At 46.5% G+C, this 19,681-nt stretch overlaps 1 long non-coding RNA gene across 1 annotated transcript in view; it reads left to right on the top strand.

Moving 5' to 3' along the window:
- Positions 1–1,653: 1,653 nt before the first annotated feature.
- Positions 1,654–19,681, top strand: part of LOC127008925 (uncharacterized) — a 100,576-nt gene continuing 82,548 nt past the window's right edge. Inside the window, exon 1 of the long non-coding RNA XR_007761462.1 lies at positions 1,654–1,781. This is a non-coding gene — a long non-coding RNA (uncharacterized LOC127008925). The remainder of the gene's footprint in view (positions 1,782–19,681) is intronic.

Raw genomic sequence — 19,681 nt, 5'->3', positions numbered from 1 at the left:
TGGACGATGCGGAGGTTAAGGAGCGTGTGTGTGCTTGTGTGTGTGCGTATGTGGGGGTACCATGTGGCAAAGGGCAGCGGCGGGGTTAACGTTTGCTACCATGGTCATTTTTCTTGAGGTTACTAAGCGTTTTTGTGTCCGACTCCCACATGGTCGCAGGATTGTGGTGGTGCCTTTGCGGCAGACGGAGTTGTACAAGCAAGGAGAAGGAGGCTGGTGCTGGTGCTGGTGGTTGGTCTTGTGGCTCGAAAGTGTAGGAATGAGTGAGTTAGTGTGGAAATGCCGGGTGTGGGAGAGTGTGTAACGGGGAAGGTCGTGGGGTTGATAGGATAAGAAAGTGGCTGGTTTTGAGACGTGAATGTTACATGGCTGAGAGTGTGTGTGTCTTACGGTCCTCTGATGGTCGAGTGAGATAGAGAGTTCTGCATAAAAGCGATTAATATTATTGTTGTTATTGATGTTGTTACTGTTCCATATGATCGTCTGAGGAGCAAGGAGGTGAGGAGTACGATGCTTATTTCTCTTTTTATTTCCTTTTTTTTCGCGGTTGATAGCGGGGAAAATATGCTCCACCTTGGCAAGACTCTGTCGGGGCGAAGGTGTAAGAAAGTAACAAACGCAGGTACGACAGAGACGACGCTTGCTGGTGGTTATGTGGAGAGTGGTGACGTATAGTGGCGGACGGAGGGAGGGAGGAGGAGCGAGTGGTGGTGGTGATGGTGAAAATAATTGTGGTGATGAGATCAGTGGGGAATGTGGTGATGAAAGTATTAGTATCAGTGGCGGAGGTGAGGGACTGTGGCAGCAGCAGTAAGAGAAGGAAGAGAAATGAGAGGAGGAGCTGTGGTGGTGCTGGTGTTGGTGGTGTTGTCGACGATGGTGGTAGTGGTAGTAGTGCTGGTGGTGGTAAAAGATTGTGGTGGTGCAGCTGTGAGGGAGGTCGCAGGATGGTGATAATTAGAGGGGGCGGAGAGGGAGGGGTAGGAGGGGGAGTGCGGGGGACATTAATTTATTGCGAGGCGTCACCAGCCATCATGGACTTAAGTTAATCGCTCAATATGGGTCGTTTTCCTGTTGGGGAGGCGAGCAAAAACACCTTTGGGGAGAGATCTATGAGAGGTGTTCTCGATCCGGTTGTCACTTCTGGCATAATTTGTCTCACCTTCCGGGTAAAATAAATACCATATCGTCTGCTTTCCTTTCGCTCATCGCCCGCTCTGAAACGTAAAGAAAGGAGGGTCGTGTCGGAGTGTTTCGCACAAGACCTCGTACTTGCTTAAATGCCTAAATTATCGTTTGTTGCAACCCTCTCATACACCCGAGTTGCCACATTGGAATCAAAAGGCAAAGTCGGAGTTCACTCTTTTTCCAAATGATTGCATATGTTGCCTGCACGATGCACCTCACTAGCACTGTCGCTCTTGGGGCAGTTGCAGACGCCATCAACGCCAAAGTGGGAGGAGGAAGAGGAGGAAGGAGGAGGAGGGTGAGGAGGAGGTGGTAGAGGAGATGGAAGAAAAGAAGGAGGAGACGGCAGGGGGGGGTTAGGTAAGAGGGGAGGGTCAGGAGGGGTGGGTGCAGGGTGCATGGGGGAGCGTGGGGGGAGGAGGTGGGGGTCTTTGGAGACGCGTATAGGGCCCAGTGCAGTAGATAGTTCAGGTGTTGTGCGAGGGTTGCTTACAGTCTCGGCGTGTACGGGCGTGTGGGCTAACCGGGGATTTTGTGCTCGAGTGTTGGGTTTGTGATTTTGAAGTAGCATTCGTCTCCGTCACCAACCAGCAGTGAGTATGCTACCTGATGCCCATGTGGAGGGTGTGGGGAGTGTGCATGTGTTTTTCAGATGATGGGTACGGGAAGATTGTGTGGTAACCTTGTGCAGTGTGTGGGCGGAAGGAACCTCTCCCCCTGACTGCCATATGACGCTGTGTTGGTTTTAGTGTGCATATGCTGCGTCTTGGAGGAGAGCCTGTTGCCGCCGCGTGTGGTTCCTATCGGAGTTTTGCACCTGTTGAGGGAGGAGGCTGTGATGGATATAGCCCACGACGCCTTGATCCGACGCGGGGTGGTGTTGATACGTCAGAGCTTCACACTCCCTCACGTGTTTCCCAGCCAAGTGCGCTCTGGCCCTCGTGCTGTGGCGGGTGTGTTGCAACCTGTCCTGTGTTGCGGTGTGTTTGTTGAAGGTGAAAGTGTTTACAGGATCTCACGTGGTGGTGTCATCTGCTACGGGACGCGCTGATTCCGCAAGGGAGTGAGTCCATCTCTGTTTAGTGATAAAGAGCGCCTCGCCACACGGATCGGTTCTCATAGTATTCTTGTGGTGTTGCAGTGATGTTTGCCTTGCCCGAGACTGAAATAGCTTCAGCGGGCTCTAAACGTGTGCGAGTGAGTCAGTCAGTGGAGCAAGCCAGACGTTTGTTTGTTGGTTCTGGCCTGGCACTGTGATGGAAAACAACAGCTTGAGCGGCATATCCTATTTTAGTGTGTGATACTCATACCGAGCCGTTGTATCACATTCATGTCATTCACACGCTGAAACTGATTTTAAGTGAACATTGTGAGCCATTGCATGATTGAGAGAGATGAGAAAATAGGTGTTCTCAAGGGTGAGGATCTGGACACGTTGCAGGATAGTGAAGTGTTGAGGGATTTCAATTCTAGGTTCTGGGTGTTTTGTGGACCCGGAGTGGCTCTTGTGATAGGATATTGTGTCCTGTGGGAGACTAGATGGCAACCAAACATACTTGACTCAGATATCAAGAAACCAGAGAATGCACTGTGACCGTAGATCGTATTTCACTTGACAAAGTTTTTTCATTCTACATGCACATCGCGGCTTCTCTTCAGCGTGAGAAAATGAATGTCCCACATTTCATTTTTGGTTTCCCGAGAGCATCGTTGTGGTCACACTGCTGGTGATAGTGACGTGACGTGTTTGATCGCTGCCCCGAATAGTGAGCACTTTGTTTCTTCGAGTGATTTTTGTGATACATAAAACTGATTTGAAAGAGCTACTAGAAAGGGTTGTGTTTGGGTGAATAGTTATGGAGTAGCTTTTTAGTGGATGAGAATCACATTTACTAAGTGGGGAACATGATGCACTTTTCCTTTTTTATTTTTATTTTTTGTTTTGTAATTGTTTTTGTTGAAGTATTTTTGCGGCCCGCCAAGTTAGTGGAAGCGGTATGGCGTGCTGCCCTTCCTAAACCTTCCCTTTTTGCCAGCGTCGACTAGCAGTGGGTCAACCCAAAGTTCAGAGTGGTATGAGTCGACTCGGCGCCTCCAGTTTTTATAACGCGCAAACTTCGAAAAAGAGCGCCGAGGAGTGCCTGCCGCGCCTCACCTTTAATCATGCAACAGTTCGTCATATTAACTCCATGCCGTTTATCTCCCCACACACACGTGCCTCCTTCTCGCCACGCCCTCTTTACTCTTTATATTGGCCATGATAGCCCTCCTCTTCTCCTCTCGATGTTATGCTAATATAGTCATTAATCCATTATTGCATCCTTTCCTTACCTCAGCCTGGGACATCAAACAGGTTGGATGGCAGGGTAAACGAGTGATATTTTAACGAGAGGCGGCAAGAAACATATATACTACCAGATTGATTGCAGTAACAGATGTTTTTTTCCCTAATGAATGTGCCAGGTGCTACTCATGCTAATTGTGTGAGAATAATTGCCCTCATTTATGTCCACTTAAATTATTTGTGTAAGATTAACATTATATATGACGCTGAGGTGACTTGTTTTTATGGGAGTCGGCAATGGTGATTATTTTCTTGCGTAGGTTTATCTCTGAGAAATGTAGAAAAAAATATCCAGGAAGTGTTTGTGCCACGCGAGAGGTGAAGAACAGGACCGAGTAACTCACACACACACACACACACACACACACACACACACACACACACACACACACACACACACACACACACACACACACACACACACACACACACACACACACACACACACTAAGACTGCTGCACACCCTCCCTCAGGCCTCATTCCTCTCCTCGATTTACAACGCCCATGCTGCCGCTGCTTTCTGCTACTGCTTCTTTTGCTGCTGCCTTCTTCACCCTCCCATTCCCCCATCATCACTGCTACTACTGCTACTGCTGGTTCTAAGGTTACTTCTGCTTCTGCAATTTATATTCTTATTCTACTACGGCACCTGCTCCTGCTTTTGATATTGTTACCACTACTGCTGCTGCTGCTGCTGTCACTATACTACTGCTGCCACTACTGTGCATTGTTTCTACATTCCCTATACTACTACTACTACTACCACTACTACTACTACTACTACTACAACTTCACTAGTAAAATTACTTCTGCTGTTTTTAATTTTGCTGTGCAGTATTATGCCTTTTTTGTATCATTAAGAGGTGACAAAGCCAGTACTACATGAAAAGAAGACTAAACAAGCAAAACAACTTTTTTTTACTTTGTTTCTATAAGACTGATGAACATCCTTGAAGTCGTTGCACGAGTGTTCTCATTTTTTCCCTGACAAATTATGGACCGAACATTAACATCAAGAGTTTTATTTATGCGATTAGAACAGCAGCACCTTTTCTTCTTAGTAGCCTCATTAAATATTAAAATCATGTCCATTAGCATTAGGTGCGATGCTTCCCCTCGTGAAGAATAACCCCCTCAAGCTGTTTATTGGCTCCTCATCTTTTATACTTTCACTTCGCCTCCATTCTGACCACAATTACCCGGATGCTACTTGAAATCGCTAGTAAATCCCGCGCCACTAATGCTGCAGAGACGGTGGCTGCTGCGCTGTGGCGGCGCCGGTGGCGGCGGAGGAGCTGCATTGGCTGCTGTACTCATCGAGATAATTGCTTGAGGATGCCAAGCTTGTTAAAAGGAAATGATTACATTTAAAGAATTCTGGAAGAGGTTCGTAGCTCCTGGTTAATTATACGTCAAGTGAACCACAGCGACGCTCCTGTGAAACACTTCTTTATATGTAACAGCGTCTGCGCCGACCGCTCACCGCCACCCCCCGGGAAGGCCTGAGAAGGATCACCTCGTTATGGATGGTTTACGGTCTGAAAATCTCTACCCTGTTCTTGCGCTGAAAAAAAGCCTCAGAGAGGGACGTAAATACGCATTTGTGTCCATAGGAGCTGCGTTTTTATTTTATATTTTATTGTGATCGCGGAGGAGGACGGGCAGGCGGCAGGCAGGCAGGTCATGGTCACAGTGGGCGGCGTACAGAAGGGTGACTCCTTGGCTCTTCATTCGTTTGAAAAAAAAAAAGACTAACAATCCGCGTTGACGCTAATTATAGTCGTCGAATCATTTTATGCATAAGAAATCGTTTCCGCGGCGGTGAGTCCCGAGCTCCGCCATCACAACATTAGATGGTGATAAAATCTAAGGGATTTCACTGAGGCTGCTCGGCGGTGGGGAGGTGGCGGCCGCGCGGGTGCTTGCAACACACACCTGGAGCTGGCTCGTTTGTAGATTGTCTTGTTGCTGTTTTGTGGCTGACTGGGTGGTGGCTGAGTGGCTGCCTTGTGGATGGGCGGATGGCTGGTGTTTTTCTTGTGGTTGGCTTATGGCTGGCATGTGGCTAGCTGGCTGGTTGGGTGGATGGCAGGCTTTTTGGTTTACCTGGGCCATTTCCGCTCACCTGGTCATGCACCTCTCGGTCATGGCTGTTTCTCCTCCATCTAAAGTGCCTCATCGCGGACAAACAAGCGCCCCCTGACTATTGTGGAGTAGTGCAGGATGCGTCCGAGGCGGCTCTTAATTTCCTGCCCCTCTCCCTGACCTGTTTACTGAAAGACATTAGGTAGAGAAGAGATGGTTCGCTTTTTTTCTCCTTTCTCTCTTTTTTTCTTTATTTTCTCTATACGTTACCATAAACTAGTATTTTTTCTTTACATTCTTTGCCCCACTTTGTTACTTTTTGTTGTAATTGATTTTTTTTCGCCTTATCACTCCTCCAAATCTTATATATCGTCCGAACCAGTTTTTCTCAATTTCCTGAAGCTGGGGATGAAGAATAGGATGATGTGCACTAATTAGACATTGTTCTCATCTTAAACTAATTAACCCTTTGCTTCCCTCCGAATATAAAGTCCGATCGAGTTAATTAGCCGCTAAGTCATGACCACCAACTCGCAGGCTCCATCTGGTGGCCGCGACGAACAGCGACTCGGCCCGGTAATGTTTATTGATCAGCGCCCACACAGGCCGTACGTCTCTATTGCAAGGCCCGGCCATTATCGTAAACTCTTGCCTGGCTTCACTTGCTTCTAATTCATCAACGTGTCTCGTCCCGGGGGAGCTAATAGGAGCTACATGCTTTTAAGGCGTCCGTGTCCAAGTGTTTTTGTAGGCGCCGGATTTATGGGCCGAGTGATGTAAGGAGATAATACATTGATACCTTAACTTCGGTGGCCGCCGTTGCTGCTGCGAATATTTTTAACGAAGCTCCTGTCCAACGTGCATGTCAAGTCTTTCTCTCCCTCTCTCGTGCTCTCTCTTCCCTCCCCTCCTGCCTGCTCCTTCCCTTGTGATTAAAACTCCTTTCGTGTTTAAGAGATTTATGTGTATACGATTTTTTTCTTTATCGTTGTCGTGAAGTGTGTTGGCGTCGCGTCTGGCGGGAGTCTGGCCACCGCGACACGAGTAATCGATGGCGCTTGTCTCTGGTACATACACGGCCTGCGATGACGGACGGGGCGCAGGCGAGATAAAAGCAGCCCGACGCCCTGAGCAGGTGGATGCAAAAAAAAAAAAAAATAAAAAAAAAAAAAGATAGCGTTTCTCTTTTGTCCATATCAAAGAGTCAGTGATTCTGATTTGTTTCATTTTGTCTTTCCTCCCGGAGTGTTTCACAAAAAAAAAAAAAAAACGTGTAGTAGTTGTATTTCGCTGGTAAAGAAAACGTAAATCTTCGTGAGCCCTTTCTTTTTATGTATTCTGATTTAATCTATAAGTAGAAAATAAATGAAGGGAACGTGTGTGGGCAGCTCCAGGGGCGAGGGAGCCTGGCTGGCCGGCCGCCCGATGCGCCTCCCTTCGCCCCTTCTCCCAGGCGGCAGTAAATCTTGCCATAACAGTGTTAGGAGCGCCTTAGCAAGCCTGAAATCATGTCTCCCGTAATTTCTATACATACACATTTTTCAGACTCTCACAGGTTCTCGCATGACTGCCGTGGGTGGGTCCGCGCGGGGGAGGCAGGCACAGGTAAATGTCTGAAGTTCCTGCCCCGCCGCGCCATTTCCTCGGCGGCGACGCAGCGGTGGTGAAAAGTCTGGGTGTAAGTGACCCACCGCTATGGGAGCCCGGCCTCATGAGTCAGTGGGCGGAGCGAGGCCCGGATGATGAATGGCCATGATTACTGTGCTGATGTTTAGTAAATTACAGCCTGAGAAAGGAGGAGTCAGCCTATTGCGAGTAACCCATAAATTGTCCCGGAGGAGATATTTGATAATTCTTTTTACGAATACATCCCTTAAAAGATTACACGATTATGCAGCGGTCGTAAATCTGTGTTGTCTGGCAAAATAATTGCATCTTTACCCAAGTGTCAGGCGGCTGAGGTGAGTCCCCGCTGACCCTGCCTTGTGCCGCCGCGGGAACACGACCCTCGCCCGAAACCCGACGCTGCAAGACCTTGTTTTTAAATCCTCCCCGAACACCCGCAGCGGGGCTGGTCGTCGGGGCGGGCGTGAGGCCCCCGCCACGGACAGAAGTCGTTGTTGACAATTCGGTGGTGGCGGCCCACAAGGTCAGCCACGCTCCCTCCTCCCACCACGATTCCCGCCCTCAAGCCCGCCCGGCCTTATCTGCCGCTTACGCCCTTGTACCGCGCTGCGTGCAATAAATAGTTATCAAAAAACGAGCTAGTTAATCACGAGGCTCCAAGACACAAGGCTATAATTGATTTCGGGCCATTAGGATCAGAATCAAATAGCTACAATGGACCATTTTCGCCTAATGGACCGTCCCTCGCTTAAGCCCTTCCTGTGCCCAGGAGTTGACACCCCATGCATGCGCCAGACTTGGAGTTTTATTTATATTTTTTTCGCATGGAAGGCCGAGGCTGGGTGTCCATTGTCTCACACGGAACCCGCCACTCTTCAACACGTCTCGGGAAAACGTTGAGGCCAACTTGTGAAGTACTGGAACGGCGTTTAGCGAGCGACATAGAGGCGGGATAATGCGGTTCAGCACCTCGGTACTGCTGCCCTTCAATAAAGGTTACGTCAACCACCCGGCCAGCCATTGCCGCGGTAGTCGTGCCTCGGCAGTGCCGGGCAGCGGCGGCGGTAGCCAAGTCTCTCCGGCGTCCACCTCCTCCGGTTATTACTCTCCTTTTGCACTATTTACTGTAGTCAATAATGAACGAAATAAAACTCCGTAGGGAGAATTAATTTCCAGCAAAAGCATGATTGGAAAATTTTGGCGATTATTATAGTGAAACTCGTTTTTGGGGGTAATAACTTATCGGGCGTGCGAGCAACAGGGGCGTTTGTAGCAAGCGCTCCGGGAGGGCATGAAGGGCCATTTTTGCGTGCAGTTATACTCGAGCAAATTACCTTCTTACAGTTAGACCCGACAAGTATTAATTAGGACGAGAATTATGAGGTAGATTAGGGATTACGCTGACTTATGGCGCTGAGCAAGATAGAAAATGGGAACCTGCTGTTACGAGAAGGGAAACGACGATAGAGGAGAGAGAGAAAACGGAGCCGGACGCAAAATTGGGAGAACGGAGACTTTATAACGCGGAACAGAAAGGCGGGCAGGCGAGGAGGAGTTTGTGGAGTGTTGAGGCGAGTACACGACATTTATTAGGGAGGTTTTAAGCGGAGATAGCAGACACGCTTGGCTGGCGGGGCCTCAGACACGGGGCGCAGCGGCGTAGTGACCATGACGAGGCTCGTGACGAAGACGCCCACTGTGCCGGGTTATTGCAGTTCAGTGTAACGTCGTCGATCAATAGCCAGGAGGGTCCAGCACGCAGTTTTCGGACGCTGTATATGATGATGCGGCCCTCCACAGCCCACAGCCGAGGCCTTTGTTCCCGGCCACCGCAGGGCACCACCGGCCTCTATTGTTTCCTGAAGGCCTAGTTTGCTGTCTCCAGGGGCGTGGCGGGGTTACATAGAGTCAAAGGAAGGGAACTAAGATACCACAAATAACTATATGAAAATTATTTTAATAGATATAAATAACACTTGAACAAAGAATTGGGTAGTGGCTACGTTTTTATGTACTTATGTTTGTATATATAATTCAATGTATTTCCATTTTAAGTAAATTGTATATGCATGTTGAAAGCTCCTGTTTATGTAAGCATGATGAACGACCAGAACAGCCCGTGATGTTGTGTGTGCATGTGTGTGTGTGTGTGTGTGTGTGTGTGTGTGTGTGTGTGTGTGTGTGTGTGTGTTATTAGTCTGCTGAATGATTCAAACCCTAACATAAATTCTAACACGTTGTCGTCGGGGGGAAAAAAAGGTTTTTGATGTTAATGTAAAAGTTTCAAGTGGGAAAAAATGAGGCTTGACGTGAATCTTGCATCAAAGTGTCATATTGTTAAAGGTAATATACATGTTAATTATTTTCCGTGCTCCTATTTCCGTCTGGCTCTGATCTGTTCACTGTAACTTTACCTTTAATTAAGTGAGGCTTCAAAAGTTTAATTTGAATAATGCTAAAAGTTCAAGTTTTTCCGCTGTATTAAAGTTGAAAGTGAAAGTCGCGTCATTTTGCGAGTTAGCAAGTAGTTTCTCGCCTTTCATTTAGGAATTGGTTAAATGTTGCCGAGAGAGAGAGAGAGAGAGAGAGAGAGAGAGAGAGAGAGAGAGAGAGAGAGAGAGAGAGAGAGAGAGAGAGAGCAACGAGGTCAAAAGAAATGTGGCTGAAAAAACAAAACAAGAAACGAGTATAGTAAGAGCAGTAATTGAGACGTGAATTAAATTAAAGTGTTCTAAAGGCAACGTTTAAACACACACAAAAAAAAAAAAAAACCCACATAGGCAAGAAATAAAGAAGACCAAGGCAACTAAATATGGCGTACCTTTCACTTGTTACTAAATCATCCCTTTCTACACCCCATAAACACACACACCGAAATCTATAAGAAGAAACAATTATACCACCCACCTGCATACATCATCTCGCTCACTCGCACACCAATTAAGAAAAAGAGAGTGAGAGAGAAAGAGACACTTCGGAAAGTAATCCCATTCGTAAGCGGGTAGGCAAAAGTGAGAGAATAAAAGTGCGTAAATGAATAAAAATAGCGTGTAGCGGAGGGGAGAGAGTGTGGAATGCGGCAAAGACAGGGGCGCGCCGACCCCTCCGAACCTGTGATAGACTGTGCTAGATATTACATTCTTTTTCCCGTTCACTCCTCTCCTTGATGAATCAGAGAGAGAGAGAGAGAGAGAGAGAGAGAGAGAGAGAGATGCTCCACTTTCCTCATACATTACCCCCTCCCTCTTCCTGTCCCACTCATCACGCCATCACAGCCTTTCTCACATTTCAGCCCCTCTTCCCCTCTCTCTCTCTCTCTCTCTCTCTCTCTGTATTTTCTTTTTTTTGTGGTCATGTTCTTGCTCACGCTTCTTATTTTCTTCGTTCTAGTTACTACGCACTTCCTTATACAACCGCCTTCCTTCCTTCCTTCCTCTTCCGCAGTCTTCCTTCCTTCCTTCCTTCCTTTCTTCCTTTCTTCCTTTCTTCGTTCCTTCCTTCCTTCCTTCCTTCCTTCCTTCCTCTTCCGCATTCCTCCTTCCTTCCTGCCTTCCTTCCTTCCTTCCATTCATTTTTGTTATCCACGTTTCATGTTTACAGCGCGTCCACGCTTTCTCACCTCATAAACTTTGTAATATCCTTAAAGCTTTTCCTTACTCTTTTTCTCTTCAATATGGTCTTTTTTTTCTTATCCAGTTTCATGTTTCATTATACCAAATTTCTTCTTGTTTTTCTGATACATAATTGTTTTCGTTTTCCTTGCCCTCTTTTTTCTTTAATATGGTAGTTTTTTATTTTTTATTCAGTTTTATGTTTCTATGCACCAACTTTCTTTTTGTTTTGCGATTCATAATTATTTTCGTATGGAGTTTTTATCTTTGTTTCACCTTACCCTTAAAATCTCATCCCTCCATCGTTTTCTTTCTCCTTATGTCGCGTCCCCTTATGCTCCTCCCCCTTTCTCCGTAATTTATTTTCCTTATCCATATATAGTGTCATCTTTTTCCCTTGATATCCTCGGTCCCCTCCTCTGACTCTCCTCTCCCACTCCGCTCTCTCTTCCATCATCATTCAGAATATTCAGCAGTTGACACGCCGGAATGCTGACTCGCCGGGAGCTACTCATACCCAGGCTAGTCACTCTCCCTTATCTCGACCCCCTCCGGAGCTGATCTGCAAAAATGAACCTCGACTCCAAATACCACAATACCTGAGGACCGCGTTACCCATGACTGAGTGCGAGCTAAGGGCGAGAAGCGACGCTCAGGTAAATCTCATTAAGAGCGAAGGTGGGGTAGAAAAAAAGATAATATAAACCAAATACGCTCCAGTCAGATAAATTCATAAAAATAATTTGTTACCCGCGAGATAAAACGTTGAATTTAGAGACCTTCGCCGCTCGCCAGCACCTCGAATAAATCCCATTAGCAGCTCCTCAGTGTGTGTATCTCCTAAATATAATCAGTAAATAATAAACTAAGAGATTCTCATATTTTTATCAGCCTCTCAGCCTCTTGCCGCGGGGTGGGGATGGGGGGTGAAGGAGGGCAGAGGACGGGGAAGGTCTAAGAGGGGAGAGGAGAGGAGGGGAGAGACGAGGGGAAGCTGTGATGGGGGAGCAATGGAGCCTCGCTTGTCGTTGCTATTTTTTTTTTTTTTACGGCAGCTTAAAGAGTCATTAGCGCGATTGGCCATTAGTTGAAGTGAGGCGTTAGAGGGAGCCTGTGTGTGTGTGTGTGTGTGTGTGTGTGTGTGTGTGTGTGTGTGTGTGTGTGTGTTTGCTGGTTTGTTTGTTTATCCGTGCGTTTATGTATGCGTTCATTACTCATATCATTCATATCAGGCGAATCAATATGTTGTTTGATTATGTCGATGTGTGTCACTTTTCCATTACACTGACCCTAGTTAACGTTAATGTCGCCCTCATTTGTTTGTTATCACTAATATTTTCTCTTTCCAATCTGTTTTGAAGTTTATAATAGACTGTTTTTGTTTGGGGTACACAGGAAGCACATTTATGTTTCTCTTGTCTGGAGTGCGTGGAAAAACAAAAGGAAATACGTTTAAATGAATGGATTATGTCCTTAGATAATATATAGATACTCTTAGTTTGGGATAAGTTGGAAATCAGGGTTCTTCATCGCGTGAGTTACTTTATTTTATTGTATTTTAAGAGTATACAGGAAGCATTTGTTCTTTTGGTGTGTGTGAAAAATGCAAAAAATTATATGCGTGTAGATCAGTGGCTCATGTTTTCAGGTCACGTAGGGAGTACTCAGTTTTGAATAAGCTGAAAATAGTCGCGTAACTTCCCTTTTTTATTTGGTTTATTACTCTTATCTTATTTAATGATACGAGTGTTCTTCCTTTTGTCGTTTTTTGAGGGAGGGGGAGGAAAAGGGAGAGAGGTGATGAAAAAAGATTGTAAGTAAAGGTGAGGAAAAGAATGTTCGTTGAGTGACTAGTGGCAGCAGCTTGGGGCGGAGTGGGGGGGGGGGGGGCGGCTAGAGTGAGTAAGAGTGTTAGGCAGGGAGAGGAGAGGAAGGACAGAGGGGCGGGGGAAAGGGGGGGAGGAGGAGGCCTGGAAGGGGGTCAAGGGGGTGGTTGGTGGCACTCTTGACGCAGTGCCAGACTCACTCCCCCTCACAGCCCATTAAATTCATTTAGGCCTACCGATAGCTATTGTCTCCAGGCCTTTATCTCACCGCCACGGACCTTCGCCCCTCCATACACCGCTGACCGCCCCGCCCCTTCTCTTTATTTATTTGTCTTTATACTTATTTACTTACTTTTTGTTTGTTGTGCCGCTCTAGTATATTTATTTGTTATTATTTGTTAGCTCAATACGTGGTAATCTTTTTTTTATGTGTATTTTATTATGTTTTTTTTTGTCTGGATTTCATGTAGTCTTTTCTATTCTGTATTTCTCTATATACTTATTTACTATTTTTTTGTTTGTTCTGCTGCTTTATGATATTTATCTGTTATTATTTGTTACCTCAATATGCGATATCCTCAATTTTGATATGTATTTTATTTATCTTTTTTATGTGAGTGTTTTCGTGTAGTCTTTTCTGTGTTTATTTATTGTTGTTCCTCGTTAGCGTAAAACTTCGTGGTCTTCTTTATTTTTTCGTATATATTTCACAGTTTTATTTAAGGCATCTCCAAACTTTCTCATTAAGCGATCTTCAGTAAAAGTTTGCGTGTTTTGTGAGGCGAGACGCGGCGCTCACGGAGGCCCTCAAGAAAATATGTATCAGAGGGGAAAAAGAGGGTGATAATACATATTTTTCCCCTCGCTCAGCTCCCTTTCCTATCCTTACTTTTATATAAGACCTTTTTTTTCTTCATTCTTTTTTCCCCCTCCTTTTTTTTTTTTTTACCTCCATCTCTCCCTCCCTCCCTCCTTCCCCCTCTCCCTCCTTGAGTCATGGAGGTGCCGCGCGGGACACTCCATCACGGTGCCGCCTTAGGCCTAACGCGTCCCCTTAATGGCACTGCGTCTGCGCGGTGGCCTCGGCATTATTGATACTGGCACCGGCGATGATGTAGGGCGGCGGCGGCGGTAGCGTGACACTTGATGATTAGTGTGTGTGTGTGTGTGTGTGTGTGTGTGTGTGTTTTGTCTGCTTTGTAATCTTGTAGGAGTGTTTTCTGTGTGGACTTTGAAGTGTTTGTCTTTTCCGTAAGGTTTGTTTCTTCGTAATATTTGTTTTTAATGAACTTTATAGATACGAGGAAACATGTAGTGTCGTCCCATATGATTTACTGTCATGAAAACTAATTTTGTTTCCTGTGTTTTCCTCAGAACTAATTTGGCTGACTCTCTGTTCCATACGTTGACACTGTTTGATTAGTGTGGCGTAAAGGAAAGAGTGAAGGAAGGTCTTGCTTATTTATGGGCAGGATCGTCATAACGAAAGACTTAAAAACGAAAAATACCTCAATATAGGGATTCAAAAGCTTGGTTAGGGAGGGAGAGAGTAAACAGGAAGCAGTTACAAAAGGAGACAGGGAAGAGGAGTAAGCCTGAGAGTAAGGAATGGGTGAGAAGGGGGACAGCGTATTCCCCCTAGCGTAGAACTCCCTGATGTAGGTGATAACGATGAGAGACGAGACCCCCGGGCGTGCCCTCGCTACAAACGACACCTCCCTCCGCCGCCCCACCCCGGCAGGCCTGAAGGATATTCAAATAAGGCGACAGAGAGGAGCTCCAAGCACGCTGATTACCATATTATAGCGAGGGATGCGTAAAGGACTTAGCTCGGCACCCTGCAGGACCTCCCTTTGCTCGCTCGGCCATTGTCCAGCCCGTATTGTGGGCGAACATACGCACACACACACAAAAAAAACAACAACAACAACCTCTTCCACCACCCAAAAACTACCATATACAACTATTCTTTCGTCTTGTTGATCTTCCACTACATAGACTAACTTATTTTCAAACTCTTCTGATGTCGAAAAGTTCCTCCGTAAGAAAGCCCATTTTGTCACTCAGGCCACTTAGGCGGGACGGAAGGGAATGGAAAGGAAGGGCAGCTCAGCACACGCCTCATCCACCATCGGGGCACAATAGTAGAGGCGGCGAGGGTGGGCGTGGGTGGACCGTGGGTGGTGGCGGCGGCGGCGGCGTGGCGGGGGCCCTCACAAGTCACCTCCCCCAGATCTCCCACAATCCTCCCCCGGTCTATTCCGAAGCTCATCCATTTTCCTTTCTGCATGGCGGCCTAATCCTTACACCGTTCCCAATCTCATTACCCCATCTCCCTTTCCTTCTCCTCCTCCTCTCCCTACTCTTCCTTTTCCATTTTCTATTTCTCGTTCTCCGTTGCTTCTCTTCCTTCCTCCTCCTCTTCCCCTCCATCTCTCGCTAGTTATCTTTCGCTTGCTCACCCTTCTCATTTTCTGCCCCCCTTATTCCTTTTGCTCCGTTTACTCCTATTCCTTATCTTCTAATTCTTCTCCATTTTCTTTTCTTTCTTTTCTTCTTCCTTCTCCTCTTCCTCCTCCTCCTCTTTCCCCTCATCTACCTTTTTCTTCTCTCTCTTCCCCCGCCTCTTCCTTCTCCTCTTCCTCTTCCTTCTCCTCCAACTTTTTTCCTCCTCCTCCTCCTCCTCCTCCTCCTCCTCCTCTCACTCCTGGTTTGGCTCTAGCTCGCTGCCCGTCGCTCCTCCTCCTCCTCCTTCCCCGCCGTGCCCCGAAGATGCTCAAGTCATCCCTGAAACGTATTGGTTTTCCTAAATGTACCTGTCATTTTCTTGCGGCATTGCGGTCTCGGAAGTGCGTATCTCCGCAGTGTTGACGGAAAGGACGTAAGGTTGAGATTTTAGTGTGTAGATCAATTCCACTGTGTTAGCTTGCATAGTTTTTCCTTTTGTTTTCATGTAGTATGTTATGTATATTGCATTTTCTATGTCTTCAGTAAGCAGATAGATATAGTGATAGATAGACACACACACACACACACACACACACACACACACACACTCACTCACTCACTCACAAATCTCTCTTTTCAGTATTCATCAAGTCATCTCGTTCGTCTTACCTTCCCTGCGCCCTCTTTCCCTTCTTCCCCTTCCCTCGTTTCTTTTACTCTCCCTCTCTCTGTCTGTGTCTCTGCCAACTCACCCCTCCTTCCCTTCCTTCCTCTCTGTCTCCTCCTCCTTCTTCCTCTTCCTATGTTCCTCTCTCTTCCGACTTCATTTTCTTTATCTCCCTCTTTCTCTCCTCTTACTTGGTTCCTCCTTCCTTTCTTCACCTTCCTCTCTTCTTTTTTCTCGTATCTCCTCCTCTTATCCCTTTCCTTCTGTTATTCCTCTTTTTCTTTCCTTCCTTTGCTTCCCTTTCCCTCCTCCTCCCTTCTATGTTTCTCTTTCCCTCCTTTCCTACTTCCTTTCCTTTTTCCTCGTTTCTCCCTCTGTCCTTCCTCTTTCTCTCTTCTTCCTTCATTTCCTTTTCCTTCCTCTCTCCTCCCTTCTCATCCCATCTTTCTGCCTCCCATCCTTCCTTACGATTCCCCTCTTCTACTTCCTTTCCTCTTCTTTTCTAGTTTCTCCCTCTTCTACTTCCTCCTTCTCCTCTTTCCTCGTTTCTTCCTCTCTTCCTTCCTTTCTGTCTTCCTCTCTCTTTCTCCCTCCCATCCTTCCTTACTTCCTTTCCTCCTCTTTTCTAGTTTCTTCCTCTTCTACTTCCTCCTCCTCTTTCCTCGTTTCTTCCTCTTCTACTTCCTCCTCCTCTTTCCTCGTTTCTTCCTCTCGCCCTTCCTTTCTCTCCTCCTCTCCCTCCCTCCCTCCCTCCCAGGCTCCCAGAGGACGCCCTAATTTAGGATTCAAATATATTCCCTCCGTTCATTACATCAGCCGGTGACTGTGGCCAAGTTCCCTCCTTCTCGTTGGTGCTCGTGCGGTTTCGTCCCTCCTTCCCTCCATCTTCCCTCCTCCTCCTCCATACCCTCCTCCTTCGTCTCCTCCTCCTTCCCTCCCATCTTCCATCACCAGCTCCTTCCCTCCTCCTTCCTCTCTCTCTCTACCAGCTCCCTCCTTCCTCCTCTTCCTTTCCTCCAGTCTTCCATCACCAGCTCCTTCTTCCTCTCTCCCTCCTTTCCTCCCTCCCTCAACCCCTCTTCCTTCCTTCCTTCTCTGTCTCTCTGTCCTTTGTTTTGTTTTTTATCTATATTTTCTTTCCCTTTGCATTGTTTGAGTTGCTTTAATGCCCCTTGTTTCTCTTTCTTTCTCTCTCTCTCTCTCTCTCTCTCTCTCTCTCTCTCTCTCTCTCTCTCTCTCTCTTGTATATTTTCTCTCTACTTCATCATTTCGTCTTCTTCCTCTTCGCGTATTTCTCCTTAATGTGATCTGTCTTCTTTTGTCTTCCTTTTTATCGCCATTCCTCATTTTCGTGCCATCTCGTCCTCGTTGCGCTGCGTTCTTCCTTCTTTCTATGTTTTTTTAATGTCTTCTGTTCATCTGCGCGTAAATCTCTCCTCCCTCCCTTCCCTTCCCTTCCCTTCCCTTCCCTTCCCTTCGTCCCCGTCCGTCCCCTCTGAAAGCCACCACCTCCCCTGCACTTTTTTTCTCTCTCATTACCATCAAGTCATTTTCTTGTTCCTTTTGAATATAAAGTGTCAGTTTTTTTGTTTAGATTGTCCTTTGTCACTTTTTTGGTGGGGGAAAATTTATGCTCACTTTAATTTCGTACACGTGTTTTCTCCATGCGTCGCAATTCTTTAGAGACGCGGTATTTTTGTCCTATTTTCATATATTTTCATGAGACGCTTTTTTGTTTAGATTACATGACATTTTTTAATAAGAGAAACGGTAGAGTGTGTTTGTGTGTGTGTGTGTGTGTGTGTGTGTGTGTGTGTGTGTGTGTGTGTGTGTGTGTGTGTGTGTGTGTGTGTGTGTGTGTGTGTGTGTGTGTGTGTGTGTGTGTGTGTGTGTGCGTGTGCAGGCAGGGCGCGAGTTTGTGTGATTGCAATTTGTATGAAGTACAATTATTTTAATGAAATTATATAAGCTGTTAAGTCTGGAATGAACTGCAAACTGAAAATTGCAAATGTCTTTCAGGGGCAAACTTTTACACTTTGGTATTATTTTTAATTATTGAACATTCACGCAGACAAAACACTATTGATAAAAAAAAATCTTACTAATGCACATTAAAAACATATTCACTTCATATAATATCCTGAACAAAGAAAGGCAAAAAAGGCAGCACAGGATGCAATCAATTATAATTCTTCACACACGAATCCGGACAAAGTGAAGCCTTAAAACAGCCCTTTCGTAAACAGACCCAACAAAGACTGGCCTGGCCGCGGTCCGTCGTGCCTGCATCGCTTACGTGACCTCAGGGCTGTTTTTTCGCCTTACTCGAACCCTCCCCCTTCCTTGACCCCTCAATGCCCCCCTTTTCCCCTTCCACGCCCCCTCCCTAACCTCCCGCCACGCCATGCCACGCCTCCTTCCTCAATAGGCTCTGATAAATTTACGAGCGTGACCCCTAAATAAAAGTCTTTTCCATGGGGGATATATTTTGTCAATCGGAAATTGCCTCTGAGGTTTATATATATTTATTTTTTCTTTCCCTTCGCTTAAGAAAACAAAAATGACAGCTTCGTTACAGTCGTTGGCAGAGAAGAGTTTATATTTTCTTTTAGAGCGAGTTTATTAGTTTTTTTTTTTGCTATCTTTATGTCGGAGAAAGAAAATATACGTGTTATAATTTCTTTTGAACAAGTATATGTCTGGAATAACTTCAATTTGACATGTTCTTTCGTTCTCTTAATCCACATTCTTTTTCCTCTTTTCTTTGTTTCCTTATTTGCACCACGTTCTTTCACGCACAGCCCCTCTTGAACCCCCTCTCTCTCAAGTCTCTCTGTCCTTTCCATGCTGTTCTTGCTCTCTCTCCCTCTCCCTCCCTCCCTCCCTCGCCCCAATTCTCTCCAACCACTCTTTCCCTCCCTCCCGTCCTCCCTCCCTCCATTCCCGTCTCCCCCAGGCCCTTACCACCGTGACAATTCTATTTCGCGGGATTTCATCATTCCGCAAAACTGGTTCACGGCGCGAGAAAGCCCCGAACAACACTCACAACGAGACGCTAAATCCCGGTGGCCACGTTTCCCTCCGCTTTTTCCTCCATCCCGCACTGGTCTCGTCTTCCTTATGTGTCTTCTTAGGGCCACTTTTTCCCCGTCATGGAGAAGCTTGCCCCTCCAAGTTCCCTCATTGCCTTGTCACCCCAATGGCACCAGAATCTCCCCGTGAGTGTCGGGCCTGACGTAACGACGGGGGGAAGAGGGCGGATGTGACCCTCTGTCTTCTTTGGTGTATCACTGGCGGAGGAAGGAGTAGGAGGAGAAGGAGAAGGAGGAAGGTAGCTGGACGTAAGAGGAGGAGAAGGAGGAGAAGAGAAAGGTAGCTGGACGTCAGAGGAAAAGGAAAGGGTGAATGAGAGAAGAGGAAAGAGTATGAGAAGCAGAGAGAGAAAGTAAGAGAAGTAAAAGGAGGAGGAGAGAAAGGGAGCTGGACATCAGAGGAGGAGGAGGAAGAGTTGAATAAGAAAAGAGAAATTAGAGTATGAGGAGGAAGAAAAGGAAGAGCGTCCAGAGTGGAGATAAGAGAGGAAGAAAAAATTGTTTGGAGAAAGGGAAGAAGGGATGAGGAGTAGGAAGAGGAGTAGGGTGGAAGACTAGCGTGGGAGTTGTGGAAAGAGATGTAGTGGAGTGGATGGGGAAGTAAAGCGAGATGGAACTGGAGTAAAATTAGAGTTTTGAGCTGAGGAAAGCAAGATACACAGGACGGAAAGAAAGAAGACGAGGTTAAAAGGGAGAGGGACGATTACTGACATGACGAGGTGAAGAATAGAGAAGATTGAAAAAAAAAATAGAGATGAAGGGAGAGAGAGTTTAGGTAAGGGAAGGGCAGTAG

The sequence above is a fragment of the Eriocheir sinensis genome, chromosome 39 (genome assembly GCF_024679095.1).
Source record: "Eriocheir sinensis breed Jianghai 21 chromosome 39, ASM2467909v1, whole genome shotgun sequence".
NCBI classification, from domain to species: domain Eukaryota; kingdom Metazoa; phylum Arthropoda; class Malacostraca; order Decapoda; family Varunidae; genus Eriocheir; species Eriocheir sinensis.
Note: the sequence above shows the minus strand (reverse complement) of the source record. Positions and strands in the feature narration are given on the sequence as shown.